At 46.2% G+C, this 13,127-nt stretch overlaps 1 protein-coding gene across 3 annotated transcripts in view; it reads left to right on the top strand.

Annotated features, from left to right (window-relative positions):
- The window catches only part of EcR (Ecdysone receptor), a 223,356-nt gene that overhangs the window by 97,210 nt on the left and 113,019 nt on the right, over nt 1-13,127 (top strand). For all 3 annotated transcript variants that reach the window (XM_022083323.2, XM_022083322.2, XM_022083324.2), the window contains exon 2: nt 293-710. The gene's annotated coding sequence lies outside the window, so the exon portion shown is untranslated. The remainder of the gene's footprint in view (nt 1-292; nt 711-13,127) is intronic.

Below are 13,127 nucleotides of genomic sequence, written 5' to 3'. Positions count from 1 at the left end.
TTTTAATCGAACCTAAGCTGTGTTGCACAACATTAAGCCGCTTTGTGCAAGCGATGCTCTGCAGTTAACCGTTGGCTTAGTGCTCACGTGTTCTTGTATTCATTGCAGCAAAGAGATCGCGAGGTGTTGAGGCTTAGCAGATTTCGTGCTTAAGATAAGACGATCCTAATTTTCGTTTTGTACGTTTTAATACTTTTCTATATAAAAAAGAAATTCTTTCGAAGCAATGTTTTAGATTTCGACGTCGCCAGTCGGTCGAAAATAATTCTGTTATTTGTTTGTTTGTTTGTAGGTGTCTGGCGCAGTAATGCCCCAAATGAAGACTGGGGAACAAGTGGGCGGCTTTGAACTTGGAGCCATGCCGAGTGTGTTATTGATTTTCGGGCCCCGTGGATTTTGATTTACAGCTGTAACAATCAGTGTATTATATAACATTTAAAAATTTGTGGTGTAAGATACTGCTTAACACAGTTTGTCTGGATGACTAATCACGAAATTAATTGAACGAAATAAGTGATTTTTGTGTATGAGATGGTGATTTTGCTTAGACGTCGTTAGCCGAGGCGAGTGACTAACACTGGTGGTGTGTTGTGGCAATGAAGGATCAACTTTGACCGAAATACATCGTGTTTTGGAACGTTGGTGGCGTCTGCAACATTCAGTCGACACGACGTTCAAGAGTACTTCAGAAAGCCATTGGAAAGTTTAAGGTAAGGGACAATATTTTTCGAACTATTTCGTTATGTGGGCCTGCGCTTTCCACCGACGAATGTCGTAGAGCTTGTTCAGATTTTTGCCTTGTGTCACGTAACAATTTTTTCTGACAACCCAGAAGACAGCCAGTCAAGTCGTACTTGAGAGGTTTCAGCTACTGGCATTCGTAGAGTAAATGTTTCAGAATGGCCACAGTCGACACATCGAGCGGCTGTGTTATCGTCCGATAACCTCCCTTTCAAGCGCAGTGCACACCTTGCCTCAAACAAGATAAGCGAGATAACTCGAGAGGTTGCATTTCTATAGGCCGTGACGTAAGGGCCTTGATCAAGTACAAGGATTGACTTATCTGCAAGGATAAGGACAACCAATGTTTAATGCACCTCTAAGTCGATGTCCGTTGGCCGACGAGTGTTCTGTTCTGTGACTTTGGTGGCGCATATTGTCCCGATCCAAGGGGAAATTCTGTGCGCCTCAAGGAAAATGGCAGTGCAGTTCTATAAACAAGTTGCTCTCATGAAACACCTTGTTAGAACGTCGTGCAGACAGCGGACAGTGCCCAACACAATCGATTACTCTTATGGCGGATAATTATTGTTCCAGCACGGGATACAACTTAATTTTAAATTAATGTTTCTCGTTCCTTTTGGTATAAAAATGAACTTGTCAGTGCGAACAGCTCAGCGTTTGTGCAGCTGAGACCCGAAACGCGTTCATCCACTAGATGTCCATCGGTTGCCGATCGTGTACCTGACGGCGGGTGTCGGAATTTGAAATTCATGTCTCATCGCAGTGTCCTTGAGTGCTTCCTCCCGCTTTTGCGAGCTGCGTCTGTGTGCAGGTGGTGGCTGCCCGCACACCTTCGTTGTTTACCATTGCGATCCCATAGCCCGCAAGCTTTCTTGCTCGTTTCCTGTAGTGCATGTCGATCCCGACAGAAATTGCGTTCACCGCTCTGTGTGTGTTCTAATGAACCTTCTCTGTTCCTAATTATATCTTGTGCACTAACGTCTTTCCAAATAAAGGTCATGAATTGCTTGCTACCGTCCATTTCAGAATTACTTGAGATTCTCAACTTCGACGGAAAAGAAACCAATTTATTTCAGGCGATGGGAGGATAATCTCAGGTGGGATCTATGGGAGATAGGAGTTGAAGGAAACTGGATTTTGTTGGCCCAGGACACGGTCCAGTGGAGGGCTTTGGTTAATTCGGTGATGAACCTTCGGGTTCGGTAAGCCATCTAGTTAGTTAGTTAGTTAGCATGACTGTTTGATAATGTCTGAGGAAAACCACAGTATTTCAACACATGAAAGCATAGGCTAATTTCACTCTAACGACCGGTGTTAGGGCGACCTGATCAGGGCGGGCGCATTTCAGTAGAAAAACTCGAAGGGATGAAACCGCGTGGCGTAGATGGTGGATGGAACTTAGTCCTAAAGATACGGGGTGTGGGAAAGCAGACTGACACAAGGTGGGGTCCCGTGGAGGCCTTTTGTTAACAAGGCAATAAACCTTGGGTTCCATAAAACGTGGAGAATTTCTTCGTACGGCGCAAATACCACCATGTTCTCCGTCCGGAGAGTCTGAAGCCTCACGTGCAGATTAATTCTGAGGGAAGCTAAGGTAAGCAAGCCACAGTGCAGGGGGCCTCAAATATGGGATTGGTTATGTCCACGCTGAGATTCAATGCTCTGGTTGTCAGATGTTGAGTGTTTGATGCAGGACTCTTGAACGGACCGCAGAATCACACTTACTTACTATTTTGCTGACGTGTTAAGACAATATACGGTGTGCAGATTATCGTACTGTTTTAGATCAAGCAGCCTCTCGCACAGTTCTTTAACGATGTGTGTAAGCAACGAATATGTGAACGAGCGCGTTGTCTCATGACCTGTCGCCGAATTTCATTTTGGGATGGTCTCGTTCTAATTCGTCCCGAGACAGGCCGACTCGACTTCAGTCGTACCAGATAAAAGCTGGGGCAGTACGTGAAATTAGGCCACGACCACTTCCTTCCGCATCATCTTCGATTTATTTTTTTACCATTCTGTCATTCGATGCCAAAAAAGGCCGGACCTGTTGACGGCGGCATCAGAAGCCCGTGAATGAGTAAAAGTGCCATGTAACATCTTTCATTGCCTGCTGCATTTGTCCCCGAAGTTTTGAAACAGTTTAAAACTTGCGTTGTTTCGTATTCCAGTCCAAATTAGCGTTCGTGTTACGTACAGACAACAGCTTCTTGTTGAAATGCCGGCCGACTAATGCAATTAGCAGATAACAGTTGCATTGGAATGGAAAAGTTAGCCTAGACGCACTACTTGACATTGCTCGGTCTCGGCGAGGCGAGGGGCGAGGAGGGGGGGTGACTCTGGCAACGTCCGGTGGCCTTCAACCCGCTGTGTCGGTCGCTAGAAGTCGGAGAGTGGGTCTGTAGTGAAGGGGGCGGAGGGGTTTGGGAGGGAAGAGAGAGAGAGAGTGAGTGAGAGAGGAAGTAAGTAAGACGCCTTGTCGTGTAGAGTAGTAAGTACTGAACCCGTAAAGAGTTATGTGGCTTCTTGCACTGATATCCATTTCGTAGTGACAGCTCTTTAACGATGCATGATATTATGTTGGGTTTATGAACAGTGGTTTTGGATCGGCCATCGGATGGAGCACGGCACCAGCTCAGTCCTCCCCGCGGCGATATTCCGAAACTGTTCATAACTTAATAGGCTCTCGTTTTCGTGTACAAGATCCACACTTCCAGTAAAGTGCTCCGACGCCGACGCAATGTTTCATGTGTGTTGCGAATTTTTATAAGAAATTCTGTGCTGTGCCGTCGTGCGTCTTTGGCAAGTTTGGGAGTGCCGCGGATGAAAAAGTCTCCTTTCCTAGACGGCCATCTATGCTATATCTTCAACAGAGAGCACGAAAAGCACATGCAAAGCTCCCAGCCCTCGGCAAGACTGGAATTCGCGGTTCCAGAGTTAGATCTGCCCCCAGACCGACAGATTGCCTGTAACCAGTGATGTCACACGACTTTCATTAATCACGAAACATTTGAACCTCCGCAACAGAAAATGCTACCAAGAATGGGAAGGAAAGTGAAACGGGGTTTGTGTGTGGACTTCCTTTAATGACTGCGTGTTGCTTTTTGTACGTGACGCATTCAAGGAGTACATGGCAGAATAATTGACCCTCTTGTACAGCCTTCAACCCGAACACTGTCACAACGTAATCCGTTTCGTATTACCCTACAAGCCAACTTACTCCCACACTCAACAGCTGTGTCACTTTCGACGTACTTAGTGCCACGATGTTTCACAATCCGGCCAACCCAAGGTCTTGCAGCCGAGGTGGTGATGAACTCATGCCTCTGATGATCGTGAGGATGCAGTACAACGGGGAAACAGACGGTACCATTTTATGCTCTTGTCCAGTAATTTAGCAAAGTGAATCCATGCATTGGGAGATGGTTGTTCGTCTTTGAAGTGAATTTTGCTTTCTGTAGATGTTGCGAGTCTGCCTGAAACTGAGACGCCGTCAGGCACGTTTTATTTTGTTGGAATCCGTTCACTGTAACTACTAACCCAGTCCTTCAGAAGCTGACAGTTGCTCAGCTGGTCAGATAATGCATCCGTCTGAAGAAACCCACGATAGACAGGGACTCGAAACGGCTCCATCAGTCACTTTGCTGGTGTGGAACGCTGCCCGTTTTCGATCGTAAACATTTAAAATGACGCGTGTTTGATTCCTCCTCGTAGTTACAGTGCCAAGCGTATGAATGCCACACCTACAGGCCATGGCATGGAGCCTGGAGGTCAGCCACAGGTTGCATTGCGATATGCAGAGAGTTTTGTAACCCTCTGAATCACGCGCGTTGTCCAAATGATGTTTAGAAACTTGGTTTCTGCCTCTTGAGAATGTACGACGCGCCCCCACTACAGAGATGAATTGGTTAATGGTATTTAGGGAAATACTAATCCCTGTGTTCTCTTAAAACCGCAGTCACTGAATGTTGGATATATTCTGCCAAGGTTATGGCGCCCCTTGGACTTGTCGGCGGGTAACGCTCCGTGGGAACGTGCTGTCTCAGTGTTCAGCACTGAAGGTGGAGGCAGTATGTTCCTCCTTTCAAGGCCACGTGGTGTCATAACCCTGAAGAGGACAGTGGATTCCTTTACCGTCCACGAACGCAAGTTTCGGATTGTTCTCACGAGAACCTTCTTGGATGAACCCTGTAATCGAAACTTTCCGGGTTCGAACGCAGTGTCTCCAGTAATTCTGAGGAGAATGTTTTGAAATAACATGTCAGTGTGATAACCAATGGACTGAAGCAGACGCAGTTTCCATGTCATCTAGGACTGAGGTGGTCTGGATTTCGCATTCACTGTTTCTCGTCGACTCGCAAGGTCTGACACGAGGAGAATTTATTGAAACTCCGTGGCTGTTATTAGAACCGTTTCTGAAGTAACCCAAGTATTCCGGACAGATTCACGTGTTCGACATTTTTCTGTGACATCAGCAAGCATTTGGCACTGATTTTGTTCGAGTGAGCGTGCCCTAGTTCCTGGTTTTACTTTCTTCGTAGCTCTGAGCTCTTGCTCACAGCTGATTTTGCTACTAAGGGCTGGCATAAAATCCTTTGTTCAGTCAGCGCAGTCTAAGGAAATATGATCGTTGAAAACCCTTGCACATACCAGGGGATCAGAATGCAGTGACAATATTCATTATTAAAACGTGCGTATTCTCACCACTGAGCTTGGAACGTGTTTTGTTGTGACTGGCAGCTGTTTTTCATTACAGTATATCTATATCGTAGAACCTGTGGTCTAGGACAGCGTTTAACAACATTTGCTACGCGGACTAAGTTATAAAATCAAAAGATAATATTTGCATAAAAAGTTTTCGCTGAACGCATTTGGTTAGTGGTACATTTAGTGTGTTAAATTAGAATTAGTGGTACGCCAGCGAGAAAGGACGAGAACCCCTGGTCTAGGATACTAAATACACCCAGATATATAATGAAAAATGTCCGTCATAGGGGCTCGGAACTGCCCTAAATTTATGTAGTTCTTTCGAGAGCGTCTCTTTAAATGGTTAAGTCCGTCCGTCCATCAGGTCGTACGAAACAACAGGTTTTGATGAAATCTGATATTGCAGAATTGTACGAACAATTCCATATCTTTTTAAGCTAGTCATGACTGCCGTGGTCATCAAGGTTAGCTTGCTTACCTGTAGAGGTCGTTATTGCCCGGCCAGACATCCCGCCTACGCAAAGGTCATTGGCCTCAGGCAACTGTGACGTCACTCGCGCTATTCGCGAAGGCCTATCACTTTGTTTTCTGTTCTCTCAGCCAAATGCAGGTTTTATTGACAAACTGGCAATCCCCTTTTATGGGTCATTAAGTTCATGATGGACGTGTCCTTTGGAGTCCGCGCCGCTGGATCACATGGGTCTGTTGAGTGGAAACCACGCCACGTAAGGGGCGACGTTTAGGAGAGCCGAAAGGTTAAATGCCCCTGGAATTTTGGTGCGTCGATATTACAGCGACGCGCAAAAGTTGGCAACACAAACATTTACGGGACTTCCCATTTCATCCAACCAACTTTTGACACTTGAATTTGTAGTGGGCTGTTTCGACAACTGAATTGAATTGTTTCTTGGTATTTACTGCGACAAGTTGCTATTAAAATAAATGGAAATTTCGAATTGCTATTAATCGTTCCAGGTGAAAGTACACAGTGTTTGCAGTGTACAGCGTACTCGCCGTCTGTGTAGTGCGGAACTCAGATTTAAGTTTTTATTTTGCTGCAGACAGCATCCCAATGAGTAGGATGTCAAGTTTTCGCGGCGGTTTAGTCAGAAGGTGGCTGTCTTCAGGGTTTTAGCCCCGGAGGATGCAAGGACCTCTGAAACGTCGGTAAACTTCTGCCAGACTGCACAGCGCTGCGACCCAGAAGACAGAAATCTTCAGCATCTCAATGAGGTCTTCAGTGTACAAGGGTGACTCCGTGTCTCGTGTGGAAGTTGTAGGCATGTTCAGGTTGACCAGAAGTATCCGTGAAGAACTGTGCGTGACAGCAGACGACGTTTCGGCTCAATCTCTCACATCACCACACACAGTTAAACAAGGCATGAGTGTGTTGTGGCCTTTCGATGGGATTGACCTTTGTTGCTCTCGAGCGTCGTGAGGGCTCATTTCTTGGGCATGGTAATGCGGTATCTTGTTTGCATGCATGTCAACACAGGCCTCTAGCGCAGTTGTCTCCCGGGAAGTGATCCTGTTTAATGACGCATCTTGTGGTGAAACCGTGCGCCGGCAACGCGTGCGTCAAAACATGTCTGAGCCGGTGTTCATGGCGTCAGTGGTTTTGAAATCGGTCCAGATGTCGCTCATCCGTTCTCTGTTTTCTATAATTCAGCCACAGCTGATGCTGATGGCAGTAGAAGTTACGTTCTGACTGCCTTCCTCGTCAGTGTAAGTGTTGGTCTTCATGGGGGTGCAATGTTGATATGCAGATGATGTTTCCTTTACCTTTGCCAGGGTTTCCAGGTCGACGACTGACAGATGATCCCAAACCAGCTTCCTGAACAAGACGTGAACTGTGACAGATGTTGCGAAATTGTGAAAAACTGGCAACATTAGAATTCACAGCGAAACAGTGTCATGGCAGGATTGCGTGTCGGCTGCAGACGGTGAAGCAGGCGGGCGCCTTTGAACATGCGATTTCGTGACGGCTACTGTAATACCAGTGCCGACATTGGACGTTGTCCCAAGTCATCTCGCCCGCCTCCCATCATAAAACAGTCTTCTTGTTGGTCTTCGAAGTGGACGTTTCCTATAAGACCTGGCGGATCAAATTTTCCCGTCCAGAACACCAAAACTTGGGAACTTTCTGTAGAATATTAATTGACTTTTCTCCCAAATGATGTTGCTCATAATGTTGTGTACATTGTGTGGAATTTCCGATTTAGTTACCCATCAAATTCAGGTGCGATGGTGACGTGGAAGTTCACACTCGTACTTCATCGCACCCGGTCAGTGAACAAGCCATTCCGTCGTACAAGAGACCTTGTTCTTTAAAGTGCCAGAGTAATTCAAGGTTGGTGAATGACGGGCATATCCTTCTTTATCCCTGAATTAGGATACTCACTTTGAGAGTCTTAACGTCCGGTCGGCATGTTTTTGTGCCACGAGTTTCGGGCAGAATGTTTACGAGCTCGACAGATCTGCCCGCATTTAAATCGCTCACATTTACTCATAAGGAATCTTTACACAGTTAATGGACAGGAGTTTTGTTTGCTTTTGTAATAGAAAAAGAGAACTTCGTGTGTTTGTAGAACTCTGTAGTCGTCGGTGAGACTTCCAGCTGATGGTGGGGACAATTTCGAGACGCCTTGCATCGGCCCAAGTTGTCTTTAAAGCCAACTTCCATAACTAAACTTCTCTCTCGGCTGTGTGTACCTAAGCTTAGTGCGTTTTCTCGAAAATCAAATATCCCAGCTGTACGTTTGCACAGCGAGGAAGGGATGCCCAAGGCAGAGTGCACCTCTGTTCTACATCTAATAGGGGATTGAGCTGGGCAGGGATCATAGCACGCATCTCGAAAAGTACCTACAAATCTTTGGTTATCGAAGATGAGTGGAGTACGTCTTTCCAGAAATCGGGGCGTAGGTTAGGAGGATGGTCGGTACATGAGCCTATCGAACACCGTTAAATCTGGCTAAGGGTAGAGTTGAGCAGCGGGCTTTTGTGATAGCGGTGATGAACCTTCGAGTTCCATGAAGAAAGCGGGCCATTCTTTGACAAGCCGAGTGTAGACTTTTGAAAGAGAGAGAGTGAGAATTTTTAATCATACTGTACCTGCTCCGGCCCGTGTTACGAGTAGACGAATAGACAAGAATTTCAGCTGTTAATTGATGTCCGCGATGCCAGTTCGGTATTTGCGACGAACAGAATCCGTTTTCCTTCTTTGCTTTCGCTTGTTCTGACGAAACGCGGGGGCGGCAGTGTCCGAACCATGAATGTCTTTGTGAGCCAAATGGGAAACAAGGCATCTGCATTTGTGTTGCCTGGACCGGCCCGCCAGATATCCGAGAATGAAGAATAATGTTCCCGAGATGCGTGTAAGAATTGAGCTCTGAGTGGGCGCTGGCGTAACAGTCCAGTCACCTCAAAAGCCGCATTACGTCACACGTCACGTGATTTCTCTCAATAATAGCCATTTGTGTTGTCGGTTTCCCCCGAAGGTAAATTCGTTTTGTCTGCAAGTGGGCGTAGAGTCAGAGAAAACAACTTAACGTTTTTAGGGTTATTTGCTTTGGTTTTCCTCCGCTCTTTTGTCTTCTGAGCTCCCTCGCCGAGTTTTACACCCATACAAACCAGCCGTTGTGCATTGGTAGACGGTAATAATATTTTGATAGGGGTGAGGCAAAACCTCTGTGCCCGGTGGGGCCAGAAATACCGATTCGTTCAACGTTTCCCTCAACTTGAATATTGACCTCAATGATCGCATCAGCCGGAGTCGGAAGGCAGACCTCGACCTTATTATTTGTCTGTTTAAAAAAGTGAATCTGTTACAACGCGATGTAGCCATGGCAGGCAAGGCGGGGGGGGGGGGGGGGGGGGGCATGGGGTATTTAACTCGTTTGTATCTGCTGTTAATGGCGACTTAGGCGAAGATGCGAGAGTAATATTAAAGTGGATCTAAAGAAGATGGTCGGGATAAGATTCATTTGGCTCAGGATAGCGACTGGTACATGGCAATGAAATGTTTGGCTTAGTAAAAGGCTGGAAATTTCTAGGTGATTAGCTAAACTACTCTGAGCTTATCGAGAATGGTTTTCCTCCGTTACATTTGATGAGGGATACGAAGGCATTTGAAATGGGAGCGCACCTTCAAGTGTTGCTGCTGTGAGTAATGTTGACACGTGTTTGAATATCATTATCAGTCTGCACCTCATTCCAGCCAGACAGGGTCCATGCAAGCAGGAACTAGTTTGTCAGGTCTGACGAGACATTGGAAAGTTTGCTGGGCACAAATGCATCGCATTGTAATCTCCTTGGAAATCCCAGTGGTTGCAAGCGGTTCACTTTTTTGGATGTGCCAGGTTAACCGAAAAGTGTTGTTCAGGGGTAGAAATTCTGTGACATTTTGTTTTTGTTGCTATAGAAGCTTTACTTTTGCTTTGTGGTGACGCTTCTAGACTTGAAATGTGCAAAGTAAAAGTTTTGTTCTGCTAAGGAAAAACGAAACTAAGAATGAAGAAGACGGAACTTCGTCAGAATTTGCGTTATTAAAGCAGCCGACGACCGCACTTGGCAATCGCTGGTCGTCGTTGCCCCTTCGTCCTCAGTGTTGCATTTCTTCCTGTCATGGGTACTCAAGAAATGGCAAACCGCGCTGGTCACGTATTGTGTTGTGCCCGTGTCTTCTGTGCGCCAAGGAAGGACACGGTAACTTTGGTTCCATTTCTGCGATTGTTTATACGACGTGCATGACGTCGGTCCATCTTCGCTTGCGTCTCTCTCTCCCTCTCTCTCTCTCTCTCTCTCTCTCTTCCCCTCTCCCTCTCTCTCTCTCTCTCTCTTCCCCTCTCCCTCTCTCTCCCTCCAAAGCCGCAAAATAGCCTGGAAGGAAATTTGGCGTGTGTGTGCACTAAGAGCTTCTGTCTTCTGAAGCTCATAGTTTTTATGAAGTTCAGATCCGAAGCATTTAATATTAAAAAGAATTAATTTTACGGAAAGCGTGTACTTGGTACCGCTCACTGAATTTTGTAGGTAACAGCCGGCTGTTCTCTCCCTAAACCCGATTTCTGGATGCTTGAAAGGCGAGGGAAACGAAACCCCTTCTGGGGTCGACGTGATGCTGACTCCGTGGCAGGATGTCTTCTGCTTCAAGAGAATTCGGAACAGATTTAGAAAGGAAGGAAATAAATAAAGAAAAATGGACGACGAAGAGAGGCAATGAGAAAGAGTAAGAGATTAATGATTTGTTAGATAACATCGGGTTACGCTGAATTTGAATGGCCCGGCAAATCGGATATCGGAGGAATTTATCTTAGAATGGAAGGTTAGGTTAGGTTGTTGTTGTTGTTTCACATTCCGGTGTTGGCCCTGCAATGGACAGCAATCAGTAAGGCCGTCCAGTCGCTGGGTTCTTGTTTCTGAAGACGAAATGGACGCCAGCGACGAGGGGCCCGGTGGTAGCCAGCCGTGAATTATTTCAGCTCGGTCGTATCTTATCTGCATCCTACTGGTATCTGTTATATTGCGCTCATATCAGACGTAATCCAGGCTGTTGACCTCGTTTTTATCTGCACTGGAGGGGCAGATCACCTGAGATAAATCACGTAGGGAGGAAAGAGTGTCTCCTCATTTGGGACCCTCAGGACAAATCAGACAGAGATAGGAAAAGTGCACAGTGGTACATACATCTCAAGGAGGTCGAAGTTTGTAGCGCGACTTGCAAGGTGAGTGAGTGTAATGCGAATCTGTCTACGTATCCTCTGGGTTATTGTGGCGTGTAATCTGGTAGACGTTTATCGACGTTTCGGAGGTACTTGCGGCGGCCATCAGATGGCGGCAGTGTCCACCCAACAGTGATCTTGCTTCTTGTACAACTGAGTCTTGAACCTTCATCTGTAGTGCCAAGTACCAAATACTATCTCTGCCGTGTGCTACATTCGGATCGGGTGCATTATGTTTGCTTTTTCAGTGCTTAACCTTTGCCATTCCCGATAATCGCGTTGTTTAGTGATTCTGTAGTCTTTATCGTGGGACAAGGATTTCTTTGTCGTAATGGTTGAGACGTTTCGAAATGCTGGTCTCTCGTCCGAGAGTCTGCAAAAGTAATTTTGGGTCTGAATACACCAGCAGAAAGTTCCGCCCGTGTGCACTCTCTTCCACGTTTTTCGAGAGATGAAGAAGACGTTGGCTGTACAGAACGCGACAGGTTCTCATACTCGGGAGAACAAACGTAAGAGACGAGGGCGAATAAGAATTCGGTTTACGATGAAATTAAATTGCTAAGAAAATAGAATGTGGAATCACGGGATTCATTCATGCTGAGTTGACTGTTGATAAAATGGAGCACTGCAATTTGGTTCCATTGTCGTTTTGATTGTTCCGTTGTGCTGTGCATTTTCATCTGTGTACTGAGGTCATGCACCAAAGGGTCAGTGGCGAAAGATTTCACAAAATCCTTGACACGCTTCTGTGCTCGCACTGCACGTGTAGATAATGCAGCTGTGGTCCACGGTCGTCTGTTGTCTTATACAGTGTGTCGTATAAATACAGCGTAAAAATTAATTTAAAAGGCTGTATATGTGCTTGGGAGGGGGAGGTGGTATAGCTCCTACTCGTTCTGGACCTCGGTCAGCGTCACGCCCCAGCCGGCTTTACCCCCGGGAAAGGACCCTGATACCAGTTGGACAGGAGGCGAAGACGGAACACGGGGCCAAACACCACTTACCCTTCACTATAACACTCTGTGGGCCCCAGAACCGTGGCCAGTGTTCTAGACCAGTTTCATCGATATTTCTGTATCCTTTGTGAGGCTAGAAAGACCGTGCTGAGGACTGATGCCCTGCCTGTGGAGTCCTGTCACCTGTCTAGGAAAGAACTGGGAAATATTTTATTAGGAATGGCCAAGGCTGGATTCGGTCTGTAGCGGCAAGTAGACGACGGATTGGCTAATAAATGTGATCGCATTTCGCATTTGCTACACGAATGGCTCTAAATTCACTCCTTCCATCTGAAGTCATCCGGGTTAATCGTGTGCAGTCCTATTTACACATAATAACTTGCGCATTTAATGAAACGTTACTAAATAAGACATGCCTCACGCATAGAATAAGCTAATACATACTTTTTTTGGATTAAAATTTTTTAGGGCAGGACAGAAGTTGTGTGATATCAAAATGGACCTCAGGCGGTAGGCTGAGAAAATGAAAACCTCGCAAGTTTCTTTCACGTTCCACAGTTTGCTAACCTGCACTTAGGCGCAACCCGACGTCATGACTTATAAACCTTTACTTTCCATAATACCGCATAATTCCGTCATTAGGCGCATAGTTATCGTTGCGTAGTGAAGAACACTGTGTACCATGATCACAACAGACGGGGATACCAAGATACCCTGGCAGTTGTTAACCTCGCCAGTTCCAACCTTGCCAACATCTCTCTTTCAGGCGACATGATGGAATGATTAATTTCGTGTGGTGGGCATCGAATTCCCTTGCGAAGCGACACGGGGTTCAATTTCTTTGACTGAAGACGAGTTTGTAATTGATCTGAACCAAGTGATTTATAGTCGACGGATGAAGGCGTCGGCGTCGTGTTTCTTTTGTGTTAGATCGAAGTTTTGCCTTTCTTCTGTTGACTCAGCGTGAAGACGTTTGCCGATGACTTGATGCGACGCCCCAGGT

This window comes from Zootermopsis nevadensis, unplaced genomic scaffold, assembly GCF_977971745.1.
Source record: "Zootermopsis nevadensis isolate Lab colony 2312 unplaced genomic scaffold, Znev_1.0 Znev_ptg000007l, whole genome shotgun sequence".
Taxonomy (NCBI): Eukaryota; Metazoa; Arthropoda; class Insecta; order Blattodea; family Termopsidae; genus Zootermopsis; species Zootermopsis nevadensis.
This window is presented reverse-complemented; position numbering and strand designations above follow the sequence as displayed.